A 15,161-nucleotide genomic window follows, 5' to 3' on the forward strand; every position below is an offset into this window, starting at 1 on the left:
TTAGTTCTTTGAACATGGACAAGTCAACTAAAGTCTCTAACTCAGATTCTTCATTATACACTGTTACTGACACCACTCATAGTACCAACTTACAGGGCTACTGTAGTCAAATCATAAAGCACGTAAACTACTTGCAAATCTTAAAGCACTATACAAATGTCAACAATTAAATCTATCTCCACCTAAGATAAATGCCTTGGACCTTGGAAACGTATGATGTAGGGAAGCTGAGAGGAACTCAGGGGTAAAGGATCGACTCACTGATCTAACTAAAATGCAGGTCTGATCAAATCACCCTCCCAACCATAAACTACAGAGGTTTCTCATCACCTCCAGGATCAAATAATACAATTTTGTCTGGCTTTTAAAGCCCTTACCATCTTTCTAGTCTTCTTATAACTTACTTTTCTCCTCATAGTTTACAATTCAGTAGCACTGGCCTCCTCGTGGTTCTTTCTCCCCAATCCTCCATTTCCTGACTGGATGTTCACTAGATGTCCCCTAGTTCCAGAATGCTCTCCTTCTTCATCTCCAGCTCCTGGCTTCATTCAAGTCCCAGCCTTTTGAAAGATGTTTTTCCTGCCCTCTTTAATAGCAGTGCTTTCTCTCTGTCAATTATCTGCCATTTATCCTTTATGCATCTTGTATGTACATAGCTTGCATGCTGTCTCCTTCATTAGACTGTGAGCTCCTGGTGAGCTGGGACTGTTTTTTGCCTTTCTTTGTATCCAGCACTTAACATAGTGCCCAGCACACAACAGGCATTTAATACATGCTAGTTAACTAAATGCTGAATAAAAACTATGAGAAGTTACAATATATTTCAGTTCTCCTTTCCACCCCCATAGTTTTCATTTTCACATCAAACTAACAGCTGAGAAAGCTCTGCTAACAGCATACCAGTAAGCCTTTGAAATGGAGAAAGCTTTTGCTGTATTAGAAAATTCAATGTAATCAGAATAATAAAGTGCCCCTACTCTGAGCTGTCCTTCCTTCTACTTTTGCTATAACAGGGCTTTGCCCGTGACAAAATATGTGTCTTTGAAATGATTTAAAGGAAGACTTAAAAAAAAAATCCACAGGGATTAAAGTCAAAAGTATGAAACTGAGTATGCATGCAACTAGATGACCATCTGTCTATAATATTGGATAAAAGATTTTGGACCAGGTATGGGTTGGACTTTATGGCCTAGGTCCCTTCCAATTCAGATTATGAAATACATGGTGATATCACAAGTTTTCAAACTGATTCAGCATACAAAAAAGGAAACCTATTAAGGTTATTTAAAATAACCAAATTAGCCAAAATAATCAAATTAAAATAACCAATGGTCTCCAGACACACAAACTATAGAGACTGATGGAGCTTAAGTACTTTAGAATTTTAATTTCTGATCAGAAACATCACCAGAGACGAAGGGCATGGTACAAATCTTGGCTAAATCGCTTTACTTCTATAGTCCTCAGTTTCCTCTTCTATAAAGAGGGTTGGACCATTATGACCTCTACAATCCCTTCCAGGTCTCAATCTATGATCCTATAAGACTATAATTATAAAAGATAGAATCCTACTTGGAGAGGCCAACAATGTCCAGGTATGCAGAACTATTCTTTTTTTAGTACCAGTTTCATTAAGAACTTCTGACACTCAAGCAGTTTGTTCACTTTCGCTGGTGCTCCTTGCTCTATAGTTTCTCCATCTTAAGAGACTGATTAATTCCCTTACTTCATTTACATTGCTACCTCGAATGTATTAATAGATTATGTCCCCAGCAATGCCTTTTCATAAAATTAACTCCTTCAGCTTTGTCTCATAGCTTATGCTCCCATAAATATTTAATTTCTTATCATCTGCATTCTGCATATTTCCAAACAGTATGAAAAAGATGCTTTACAGCTGAGGTTCGGTTCTGGCAGAGATAAAGAGTACAGTAGCATAATTCTGATATGTTATTACTATATGTTTTCTTTCATAAGGCAGTGTACCCTAAAAGTATCGAGATACTTTGGGGTTTGAAACATATTGACAGATCCCATCAATGTCAGCAAGCATGAGCAAAATCAGGAAGTACAGAATGGCCCCACTTTATCTGGGGGAGGAAAAAAAAAGTTTGAAGCAAAGTAGAAGCACTTGATCCCATTCTCACATGCCAAAAAAAAAAACACTATGTATAAGTATTCTGACACACACATAACTTTGTCTTTAATGTTTTAGAAAAAAAAACTTAGCTGAAACTCTTCCAAACCTTTCTTTACATTACCCAGAACACCAGAGTTCTGCAGAACACTAGGAAACACTGGTTAAGGGCCACTCAATATTTCATTACAAGCTTTCTGAGATCTACCTCCACCTCTTGGACTTAATACCTTTCAAGTAATAATTTGCCTTGCTTGTATTAGCACGACCTACTTCATCAGCCCTGGTACAGGCTTTAAAATGTGGCATTTTTAACGAACAGTCTAGTTGAAGGCTGTCACTGACTTTTTCTAACAATTTCACAATACCTCTGATTTCCTATATTATTTCTCAGCCCAACTGCCTTGGACCGTGGCTAAGTCTAAGGCATATCAACAGACTCCTTTAGACGGCCACTTCCCAATACATGAATGGAAAAACATCCCCAATGCACCTATATGAAGTGATACCAACAAAGTTTAACAGAATCAGAAATCCTTACACATCTGAATTACAGGCTCTCAGAATTAAAAGGGATTTCAGAAGATATCAAGGTCCACCTTGTACCTGAACAAGAATCCTTTCCACAATACACTCTACAAGCAGTCATCCAAGTAAGATTTTGTGTGAAGACATCTAGCAAGGGAGCATGCCCACCATCTCTAAAAGCAACCCATTCCACTTCTAGATAATTCTAATTATCAGGAAGTCTTTCCCTATATCAAGACTTAATTTGCCTCTTTGCAACTTCTACTCATTGCTCCAATCATGCTCTCAGGAACCAAGCAGGAGAAATCCTAGCCCTCTTCCATATAATAGCCATTTTGCAAATGACTATATAAAAATGTTAAAAAACAAAAGATTACAGAATTTCAGAAAGACTTAGAAGGGAATACAGAGTAAACATTTGCTAATATTTGATTTTACCTTATTAATTCTTGAGGGTTTCATTTAAAATGTAATTCCTGATTATATGTATATATTTATTTCATTTTTTGTCTCTGATTTCATAAAATAAAGGAAAAAAACACACCCCGGAGGACCTAGGTTCACATCAAGGCTCTGCAACCCACTCAGCTATCTCTGGTTTCAATTTTCTCATTTGTAAAATGAGAGGGATCAATAAACATATTTTTTAAATGCCCCAAAGTATTAATAAGAGAAATGCAATGAAAACAACTTTTTCATCTCACTCTGAAGTTTGAAAGATAATTGAAAAAATTAAATAGTCAGTTTTACAGGGTTTTGGAAAATCAGGTATATAAACATTGTTGGTGGAGCTGTAAAATGATCCAATCATTCTGGGGTGGGGGAGGGGGGCATTTAGAATTATATGAGAAAAGACAAAACTGTTCATGCCCATGAATACCACTACTAGTTGTATGTCCCAAGCAGAACAAAGACAGAATGAAAGGTCCTGTATATACCTTCTGAGTAGTACTTCTTGTGGTAGCAAAAACAAAACAAAAAAACAAATTAACAAAAAACCTGCAAACAAATTGAGTGCCAGTATAATGGAGAAATGGTTGAACAAACTGTAACACATAAATATAACAGAATATTATTGTATCATAAAAACAAATGAGGAATTCAGAGAAACATGGGAAAACTTCTACGATTTGATGTAGCACCAGAAGTAAATATATGAGTGTAATAACGAAAATCAAAAAGATAAAGTCAGCAGAAATAAGATGAATTGCTAAGTGGCTCAGTGGAGAGAGCACCAGGCCTGGAATCAGGAAGACCTGACTTCAAATCTGGCTTTAGACACTTCATAGTTGTGTGACCATGGGCAAGTCACTTGACTGCCATTTGCCTCAGTTTCCTTAACTGTAAAATGGGGTTAATGAAAACACCTCCATCCAGGGCCGCTGTGAGGATCAAATGAGATGTTTGTAAAGTGCTCTGCACAGTTCCTGGCACAAAGGCAGGTGCTTAATAAATGCTAACTATCATTGTTACTATTAAATGCAATGACTAATAATTGTCTCCACAGGCCTGATAATGAAATATGCTTCCTTCCCCCTAATAGAGACAGGGGGACAACTGGCTGTCCAGCTGCTCCACAGGAGAATTCCATGGTGATGAAGGAAGGAAATTTACTGGAAAGTGACTGGTATAAAAAAAAAGAAAGCATCCTTAAAACACCAATAATAAATAAATTTATAAATAAATAAATGAGGTTAGACTAGATAAATAATAAATAAATGAGACTGGACTAGATCTTTAAGGTCACTTCCAACACTTGATCTACATTCTCCTCCATTCATTTTTTTTTCCTTCCTCTAAAAAACAGATTTAAAAAACATAATAGTTTCTACTGTTTCAGGCTCTTAATTCTAAAAGACAACTGAATCCTCAGGAATGCTTCCTCTTCTTTTTCTAACCTCCTGGGAAAAGATGCCGCAAGTATTTTTCAGACTAGTATCTAGAATTCTGCACTCATTAGGTGACAGCATTCCCAATCCTACACTCAACCAGGAAGTCAAAAGAACGATAAAGCAGAAGCAGGAAAATACATTTTAAAACCAAACTTCAAATATAACTATGAAAACAATATACTTAAAACCATTCTTCAGAGACTGTTGCTACTTAATTGTTGCAACCAATGTAATTTCTAGCTTTTTCATCTTTTTTTTTTTTTGGTCCAGACTGGTGATTTTATTGGTATAAGAAACCTCCCTGTATCGATGCAAGTCATCAGCTGTTCTTCAACTGAAATTCTTAGAGAGGTTCGTAGACCTTGGGGCACTGAGAGGTTGTAATTAGCCCCAGTGTCACAGAGAGAATGTGTCAAGAGCCACTCTGAGGCCATCTCTCTATCCACAAAGACCTGACAGTGCCTCTTACTTTATTACCCTAAAGGAATAAAACCCTCCAACTGATATTGAAATAAAAGCTAAAACACAGAAGACAAAAAAGTAATATATTTCAATTTTCTGCTGTACACTGATAATAATACCCCATAAGACTGATACTGCCATGTGCTTTGGAAAACACTGACAGATATATTATATAATCCCTATCTTCAATTACGTCTTTTTATACTTCAGCCTGGCATTAATAGGAACCTATTTGGCACCCAAACACAAAAGGAAACTTAAGCTCTAAACCTTATAAAAACATCCATTTATGTAGTTACAATTAACCAAGAGTATCTTTCACCTTTAAAACTACTTCTTTGATCTCACTAGCTGCATTTTAACTTCTATAAGATTTGTAGTTGGATAATTCTTTTTTTTTTTTAATAGTAAGACTAAGGGTCCACCTTGAAGTTATACTATAGAATAAAAGAACAGTGAGCAATTCACAATGTTTAGATCTCAGTTGCAACACTTGTAAAGGAATGGGCTAATTTCTAAACGTTAATTCTACAGTGACAATGCTGAGGGCATCAATGTTCTGCTTCAAGAGTACATTGATGATGGAAGCAATGTGGGCTTATTCAAAGCTAGTAGAAAGAGGTTTAGAGAAGCAGTCTTATATTCTTCAGATAATTGAGAATGAGAGAGATTTAAAAATAAAGTACTCATATAGTAGGGAGGGAAGGGTGAGAGGAAACAACACGACCCAACTTAAAAGTTTAACAGCAAAAATTACATTATGAAGTTCCTGCAATAGTCATTTTTCATTTAATTGATAAAGATCACCAAAAAAATCTACCAATCAATTTTCATTTTCTAATAATTAATCCCCCCCCAAAAAAATTAATCTCATACATTAAGGTACAACTTTGATGCTCCGTGATGGCATGGAAGTGACCCCAGGTTCTTGAAGGCTGTATGAGAGCAGAGTGAAAACCCTGGCTGGTCCAAACAAGATGAAAGCTTTGAATACAGACCTGGGGACGGAGGAACAGCCTGGTTAAGTTCAAGAGGTTCATTACCACGTTGGTAGTCAGCTTTCAAAGATCATCTACTCAACTATAGACAGGATGTGATCTTCATCAGTGCAAGAAGTACCCACACCCATGAAATGACAGAGCTTTGAAATATTTTTTGAGGTAATTTTTTGTTCAATGCTGGCAGTTTTTCTAGCAAGTTTAATTCAAAAGACCTGTATTTCAAATGTACCGTGCTCTCTTGAAACAAGTCTAATGTTTTAAAAGAATTTAGAAATCATTTCTAATACTTCCAAAAGTAGGATTTGTCCCCCCCACCAAGATTCACAAGAGGTGTTCTTGACTTCTACTACACTCTTCTCTAAGGAACTATACTAGCAAAGCATTGTAGATTACAGTGGTGATCTTAAGAGTCTATCTAGTCCTCCCATTTCATAGATATTGAAACTGAAGCCCAGAGAGGTTGAGAGAGATGCCCAATGTTACATAGTTAATTAATATCCAAGTTGAAACTAAAGCCTTTGTCCCCTGATTCCCAATCTCCAGGCTCTTTGTACTATGATGTTTTCCAAGACTTTATTTTTTAGGAGGGGGGAAGCAAGAAAGGAGGGAAGGAGTTTGTGGCTTGTTATACATGAACACACATTCTTACAAGCTTCTTAACACATCTCATTTGCCCAAGAGACACTTGACTTTCAAAAAGGTTTCCACTCATTGGACTGTTTTCACAGAAGAGTCCTTTTAAGATAGATGATACATAATGAAGTATAAAGTATAACATCTCTAAGTTAAAGCCCTACCACAGAGGCCATGAAGTTTTTGCACTAACTGCATTACTTCCCAGTTTAAAAATCCCAAATGGTTCTCCATTGCCTACCTAGTAAACACCAGGCTTCTCCTGCTGTGGAAATGCCCCTGACGGCACAGCTCCAACCCACCGGCACAACACTTTCACATGCTACACTCCTGCCAACCTACTTTCTTTACCATTCCTCAAACCTGATGTGTCATCTCTTGTCTCTAGGCATTGCACATGTCCTTCCTGGTGCCTGAAACAGCCTAGACTTCTTAACTTCTGATCCGTCTTCCTGCCAAGACTCAGCACAGGTAGCACTTTTTACATGAAGCTTTCTCTGACTTCCCCAGGCAAAACGTGTCTCTCTTTCTTCAGATCTCTCAAGTCATTACTGACCTTACCTATGCAACTAATCATATCTTAATCTGTACTGCAGTTATCTGCACATGTACCCAACCCTTCCTGACAGACCAGAGATGAGAGAATCCTTGAAGGCTTTGTATCCCCAGTACCTGGCTCACTGCCTTCCTTCAGTGACCAAGTTAATAATTAACGTATTTATTGAACTCAATGTGGTTTAAACCCACTTTACAGCTTTGTGATCAATTAAGTTGATATCTTATCAATTACTTCTGTATGGAAGAAACAAGTGTTAGAGAAGAAAAACCTATGTGGACTTAACTGAGGCCCAGAGTTTGTGAGTTGTCCATTTTTATGTAGCTAGTGTCTGAGTTAAAACTAGAACTCAAGTTTCTTGACTGGCAATCATTAAAGTGATTCTGTAAAATATCTAATCAATTTGAGGAAATAATTGGATTTAACACTGAAGAAAAAAAAACAGCAAAACAGGAAAATGCAATGTATTCACATCTTTATATATCTGGAAAAATACATGTGAAAAAGAAAATAATTCCTATTAGAGAGACCAATTTCTGAAAACTATAGCAACAGAGTGGTATACAACATGCTGATATCCCTTTAAACAATTACTTGCCTTTGAGAGGTTAAATATAGCTTCTATATCAGGGGTTCTTAACCTTTCTTGTGTCAAGGACATGGCCCCTCCAGGAGGGGCCGGGTCTCTGAGCCCCCTGAAGCTTTATGGATGGACCGCTTTGCTGAATCATATTTGTAAATGCATAAAAATATACAGGATTACAAAAGAAACCAATTATATTGAAATGGTTATCATAGATCCCAGGTTAAGAACACCTATATTACATCTTACTTGCACTATTAATTTCCTCATAGAGTAATCAAGGGTAAACTACCCAAGCAGGTGAAATGATCACACATTAGTAGAATCCAAATTAAGGTTTTAAGTACAGGACTAAGAATTGTACTTATAGACTACAGGCCACTATTTGACTAAGACCAAACTAGATTAAAATGTAAGTAGGCAATGTTAAACAAAATAAATAAAAACACAATACAACACAGATAATGTTAATTTGTAGTTTTCTGAGTCAATCTGCAGCCCACGGAATTTGTTTCTATTTAATACCACTGGTAGAGCACTGAAAAGTGAAGTGATTTGCCCATAGTCACAGTCACCATGAGTTGCTTTGAACCCTATTTTGGATCTCAGGCCCCAGGTTTTCTATCCAGTCAGTTATCGTGCTAAGAACCATAAACACAAAGAACTACATCATATTGACTTTTAAGTACATCAAAAACACTTTACTCGTGGATGTATTATTTACTCGTATTTTAATTAAATATATATGTACATATATGTGTCTCTGTGTCTATATTTGCATGTATGTGTATGTGTGCATATATGCATGTATGTATATTCCAAAACAGACTTAATAGTCAGTTTTCATTCTACTAATACTGGCAGATTTATTGTACAATCTGAAGCTATTACTAGGATCTATGATCTCATTAGTGCTCCCTCTAACATGGATAGCAATATACCAACTCTTAAACAATCTTCTGGGTTACTGTGCGTGAAAAAAAAAAACAAACAAACAAAAACTACCTGCTGGTCAACCATATGGTAATGGGTCTTTCCATATTTAACTGGGCTGATCCTTAGATGACAAACTGTATGTAAGTCCATTACCAGTTTCTTACTCAAAGTCTTTCTTCCCCTTAAGATCTACCAGAATTTACATTCTACTAGCATATCCTTAGGGAACCCAAAGTTACCTCAAAGCAACAATGAGGCACACAAGACATATAAATAATTTCAAATGTATGTCAGATTTAATTTCAATAACACTCTCAAATTTGTCCCTAAGTAATTTTCACAAAGTGGTACTGAAAAAAATCTTATAATGCAGCAGACATTTCACTTGTTTATTAGATAGCTCCTTTTAACGTAAAAATCCATAGCTTTGAAAGAGTAAACATATTATACTTGATGATATATGAAGCATAAATATCTTAGTCAGTAGTGATCTAATTTTGGAAGGCTTGTTTCTTGTCTTCTTAAGTCCTTAATAGTTACGAGAGATTCAGAATTTGTTTGCTTGAATCAGATGAAATAATCTTCAAATAAAAAAATAATAAATTATGGAAACCTAACCCATGTCTAGAAATGTCAATCTAGACTGAGGTCTAGATAGATAAGGAATCCAATTAAAAAAATACAAAAATATCCATACTTGTCATGCACCAAATTCTTAAAAGTATTTTCAGCTAAACACCATATCATAAACATTGTTAATATTTCATGAAAAGTGATAAATACATGAGAATAATATTGCTTTAAAAACTTCAATCAGCAAGTCATTTATAACAGGTGCTTTTCCAACATTATTTTAATTCTAAATTAAAAGGTTTTAATTTACTTTAAGGTGGTTCCTGGTCTATTTTACTCTTCCTGACAGATTCTAGCCTTCCAGATGCTCCTTAAACGAAGATTCACTCCTCATTCTTGAATCCTGCTTTTCTCCTTGAATTACTGCATGTTCTTCTGAATCTCCCTTTCTCTTAATAACTGCATTCTCTACTTCTGATCCTGTCCAGACTGTGCTCTCACTGTAAACGATAAATTGAATACAGTTCATCAGAAAAGCAAACAATTTTTTCCTATGATTCCTTTGATAATGGCTTAAAAACAATTATATCTCCTTACCTAAATACTTAAAACATGTAGAAGAATATAAGCCAGAAATGTACCAATCTGCCTCTCTTTCCTCAAGTTTTTTCTAAAGTTTTTTCAGTTTTTTTGTTTTTTTGCTTTTTCGTGAGGCAATTGGGGTTAAGCGATTTGCCCAGGTCACATAGCTAGTAAATGTCAAGTGTAGTTTCTTTTTTTTAAATCTTAAAATAGTTCTAAAACACACTTTTAAAAATATAAACTTATATTTCTTCAAAAGCCATTCCCCAATGGATTAGTGGTCAAAGGACATGAAGATACTTCTCAAAAGAATTGCAAACTGTCAACAACCACATAAAAGACTGAATCAAATTAATAATAAAAGAAACGCAAATCAAAACATCTTTTAAGTTTTCACCTCATACCTGGAAAATCAACAAAGATAGAAAAAGATAGAAACAATTAATGTTAGAGGAGTTGTGGAAAGACAGGCACATTAATACACTAGTGGTAGAGCTATCAACTAATCTTACCAATCCAAAAAGTAATTTGGAAATTTGCTAAGACACTGACTAAAATAACCATACCCTTTAACGCAGAGCTCCTACTGCTAGATATACACCACAAGATCAATAATAAAAAGAAACGTTCCATATGCACCCAAATATTTATAGCAGCAGTTTTTGTTGTACCAAAGAATTAGAAACAAAGCAGATGTCCATCAGTTGGGGAGTGGCTAAATAGTGATACATGAATAATAAAACATTATTATACTGTAACAAAATATATGGAGAATACAAAGAAGCAAGGAAAGACTCACACAAACTAATAATACAAAATGAAGCAGAACCTAGAAAACAATATATACTACTAAAAACAACGTAAACGTAAAGAACTACAAAACTGAAACTGAATGCTATGAAATTATAATGACTACAATTATCTACAAAGAAATATAAGAATGCACCCCTTTCCCTTCTTCACAAGGAGGTGTGGTCTATGGATCTGGAACAATTCATATGATGACTGACTTGGCTGACACATTGGTTAGTTTTACTGAACCTTCCCCTGCTTCTTTTCTTATTCTTTGCTTTAAAGGACAGATCTTTGGGAAAAGAAGTAGTAGGTGATATAAAAACAAAAGCTATCAATAAAAATTTTAATTAAAAATTTTTTAAGATTATTTCACAAAATGCTTAATTCCTGAACTTACACACACACACACACACACACACACACACCCTATCACAAAAAATGACTGGGCAACATTTCCACTTGAGTTGATCACACCTGGGTAGTTAACACTGACAGAATGAAATTTTTATTTTATCTATTTACATCATGGAAATAATTCCTTTAAGACTAAACTCTATTTCCTCTTTCTACAAACTCTAATGGTACTTGTGGTAATATTGCTAATGTAAAATTACACAAATTTTAATCACCTTAATTCGTAAAAAATGTGAAGCACTTATTTTTCCATGGCTTTCTCTTTTGAATATTAGGTCAAATTCTGATATATAAGTTAAACTATTCATTTTCTAATCTCTTGGAAGACAAGAACCTATTGACATGGTATCTTTAATTTGGATCCAGGAAGCCTACTGTAAAGCACAGTGAATGAGTCAGAGACTCAGAATACACATCTAGATCTGGTAACATAGCTTTTTTTAATGCCAGACCCCTGACAAAGCCTATGCCTGGCTGGGCCATTATATCAAGTAGAGACAGTTTATGGTCAACAGGCTGTGGGGCTGAAGGCAGACCTCTGTGTGGGGAGAACTACTGTGATGTCACCAACTGTTAAGCTGAAGAAATATACTCTGCTCAAAGGCAAAATATTTTTGCTATGCATTTTTATCCTATTTAGAATACTACATGAAGAGCCATAGCTTGTCATCTGGCATTACTCGTCACGTCAAAAATACCGCTTTTCAGGTTTATAAAGCTTTTTTCTGAATATAATCTTGTCAAGTGGATAGTAAATCATTATCATCCCCACTTTATAGAATGGAAAACCACAGGCTCAAAAAAGGTTAAGTGACTTGTACTTGTCAGTGTCAAAGGCAGGATCCAAAGCAGGCCTCTGACTAAAAATCTGATGCTCTTTCCTTTATGCAATACAGCTTCTAATGCCATTTTTGTAACTAATGGCCAAAATTAAGATGGCTTCTTAAACATGTATAAGAATTTTCTTGCTTTGCTTAGATAAATCCACGCAAACAAAAGAAGCAGTGTCAACAGTAAAATATCAAGACAACACCCCTAGGGAAAGAGCTGTCAAAACATGCAAGTCAAACAGCTTTAGAAAGAAAATGGAAAACTTTTCTTCTAGGGCCCTGTGGAAGTTACGTGTATTAACTACCTAGTTCCATCCAAGCCAAATTCCCAATTTTAAGAATTTTGTTCTAAAATCCAGTCAAATCCCAAGTACTTACTTTTGTTGAACACTGTTTTCACTTACTGTTAAATTATATAACCAATTTCAAAATTTTCCCAGTACATTCAACATCCCCTTCCCTCTAAGACATTGTGTCAGTCCTTAAAAGACAATTAAGAAAGTGATGCATAATCTATACAAGATTCTTGGTTCCCTGAAAAACAGCAACGGTTATCTATAAAACAGAAAAAAAGGAAAAATACTTCCTGAAGACAATTTCCAATTCCAGTGACAACGCAGGTATTCTAAACGTTTCCAGTATAAAATTACATAAGGATAAGCACAGATCTCGGCATGCAGGGTTACCAAATGACCTCATTACCTTTATTCTGAGAGGTCAATGAAGAGTTTAACAAATCAAAGATGCTGAACATGGTACATGAAGGAAAAGAACCCAGATTAATAATGCCACTTTTTAAGGTCAGAAGTATCATCAGCACTCATCATCATCTTAGTCCACATATTTCTCTGTCTCATAAATACAGGTATTTTTAGGGACAGTTACTTCATTTATAATTGACCACATTTTCTTAAACAAGAATTTTAGATGAAGTGATGATACTAGAGTTCACACAATTTGGAGGGGAAAATACACAATTCCACAGAGGCCTTAACATTATGTACATTCAAGAAAAGCACACTCCAATCAAGATGTGAATATATTTTCAAAAGATCAATTAAATATCTAATATTTCAACTGAATGTACTTCGTTCCATGACAGTTTTTCAGAAATATCAACCTCCTAATTCATAACATGCCAGGGCTGGTGGGTTTTATGGGGCCATAAAAGACAATCTTATCTATGTGAATCCAAACATAGCCTTCCCTTAAATTTATGCGGATTTGGGTCAACCATCCAGTTCTGCTTCACTTTACTAGCCATGTCATGTGACTAGACTCAAACTCATTTCAAGAAAAAGGTGTGTTACACTGTATTTAGAACACATATTACTGAGAACAACCAGATGAGTCGTTTTAGTCCTATCAAAGAAATCTTGCTTTAGTTGCTAAGAAACTACAATTTTACTGTTACAGAGCATTGTAGGAAACAGCCAGAAATTAACTAAACCCAACCAAATCAAGGGCATCTTTCACCTATTGTACAAAATTAAACAATAATATCACAAGTCTATCAATAGCTAAAATCAAAATTATACTTTTAAAAAATTAAGCTATTAACATAAGTACTACCAGAAAAAGACAGTATGTTTAATATAGTCAGTGCTATAGATTGGAGAATGTGTTTTCTTCCTGACCCCTGTGGTGAACAGCTGATGCCATGAAACGCCAGATCTGATTAATTCTATTTAGTACTATAATCATTTTAAACTAATATTTCTCAGGAATTTGCTGCTACATTTCCTTTTTCCCCTAGAATTTTAAATCTATTTTTTTCTTTACAAGTACCCAAGTCTAAAAGAAAAATTTAAATTGATATAAAAACCAGTTAAAAAGTGTTAATAAAAATTATGAAAATCAAATTTAAAGTCCTATACCCAACAACAATTCCAAGAAATCTTCCTAATGAAAGAAAAACTGTCAGATTAGAAAAAAATAGAAATTGATTCTTCAATATAGACTATATGGCATGTCAATCATAAAGAAAATATTTTTCAAACCAACATGTTTTTTATTCATATTCTTCAAAGACTAAATTTTTACCAAAACTAGTTAATATCTTCCAGTCAGTTTTATCCATCTCTTCTCAGCATTTATGCCATCTCACACTTAATCTACTTAACATTTTCCTACACAGAAAGACCAAGTCCTAAACCAAATTTCCCCTTTCCATTCCCCTTTCTTTCCTGACATGGACTCTAGAAACACTAATTCTGTTGTCAAGCTCCTTATATACTTCCCTCTAAACCCCAACCCTGCACTTGTCTTAATACGTCCCTGCTTTTCCAAGCCTTAACCAATATCCTAGACCACCCTGACTTAAATCCCTAATCCTTACCCTTTCCTAGAGTCTTTCCACTTTCCACCCCCACCCCCGGCACCCTCCCAACCTCCCGTTTCCTCATCTCTTCTCTAACACCCTGGCTCTCCAGCTTCTCTATTAACTTCCCAAAAAGCAGAGTGCCAATCCTTCCTCTTCCACCTCTCCTCTTGCCCTAGTTTTCCTCCACCTTCTCCTTTTATTTAGGGAACTCAATTTTTCTCTCCCAACCACTCCCCTCAAGAGTCTTCTGCATCCCCGCTCCCCCGCCCCCCCCACTCCTTATTAATCTCTTCCCCCTCAACAATCTCATTTCAGGGCCATGTTCCTCTCCTCTATTCCCCAAGTCACATTCCAAGGAACACTAACCTCTCCCGATTTCCTCTCTCTCTCAAATACCCAGATCCTCCCCCACCCCCCATCTCTCCCATCTCCAGTCATCTCCCCACCTGGTCTTCTGGGGTTTTGGGGTGCACAACCCTTCCCCCTCGCTTTCCAGCCCACGCCTAGGCCCACGACTCCCCTCTCCCTTGCCCAGGCTCTGTACCCCCAACATTCGCTTCCAACCCCTGCACCTCACTCCCTCTGCTCCACCGAGGCCTTCCACATCGGCTTGGCCTCCGCAAGATTCCTGAACTCCTCTCCCCTACCCCCCCACCCCGTGCGACCAGCCTTGAGGAGGGTCTTCTTTAGTGTCCCCCCCTCCCCGGAAGCCCGGGGTGCCCGACCCTGTCCACCGCCCGGTGGAAGGAGACGCTCCCTCCGCACACGCCCCTCCCCCTCCCTCAGGAAGGGCCCTCTGCCTCGGACCCAGGCTCGCAGCCCCCCCGCACCGCACCCCCCCTAGGACTCGGACCCAGGCTCGTCAGACCCGCAGTCCTCGCCCCGTCAGGCCGGAGCTCCGCACCCCCCCCCCCCC

At 36.7% G+C, this 15,161-nt stretch overlaps 1 protein-coding gene across 1 annotated transcript in view; it reads right to left on the reverse strand.

Annotated features, from left to right (window-relative positions):
• The window catches only part of NPTN (neuroplastin), a 72,516-nt gene that overhangs the window by 57,102 nt on the left and 253 nt on the right, over nt 1-15,161 (reverse strand). The window lies entirely within an intron of this gene.

Source organism: Vombatus ursinus, unplaced genomic scaffold, assembly GCF_900497805.2.
Source record: "Vombatus ursinus unplaced genomic scaffold, bare-nosed wombat genome assembly UNPS02015404.1, whole genome shotgun sequence".
Classification (NCBI taxonomy): domain Eukaryota; kingdom Metazoa; phylum Chordata; class Mammalia; order Diprotodontia; family Vombatidae; genus Vombatus; species Vombatus ursinus.